This window comes from Lottia gigantea (assembly GCF_000327385.1).
Source record: "Lottia gigantea unplaced genomic scaffold LOTGIsca_11, whole genome shotgun sequence".
NCBI lineage: Eukaryota > Metazoa > Mollusca > Gastropoda > Lottiidae > Lottia > Lottia gigantea.
The window spans coordinates 3,301,639-3,302,005 of NW_008707001.1; positions in this window are offsets into that span (position 1 = coordinate 3,301,639).

Here is a 367-nt window from a genome sequence, read left to right on the forward strand (position 1 = left end):
TCTTTAGTATTTCAGTATAAAATCTTTCAAGAAAACTTTCTTGCATGACATGTGACAACTGGAGAATAAAAATCTGGACAAATGGATAACAATTACTTGAATAAATAACTGGACAAATGGATAACAATTACTTGAATAAATAACTGGACAAATGGATAACAATTACTTGAATAAAAAACCTGGACAAATGGATAACAATTACTTGAATAAATAACCTGGACAAATGGAAAACAATTACTTGAATAAATAACTGGACAAATGGATAACAATTACTTGAATAAATAACTGGATAACAATAAGTTGAATAAATAACCTACAACTTTTTCATGATACTCTAAGCAATATCAAACAATATAAAATGTTGCAA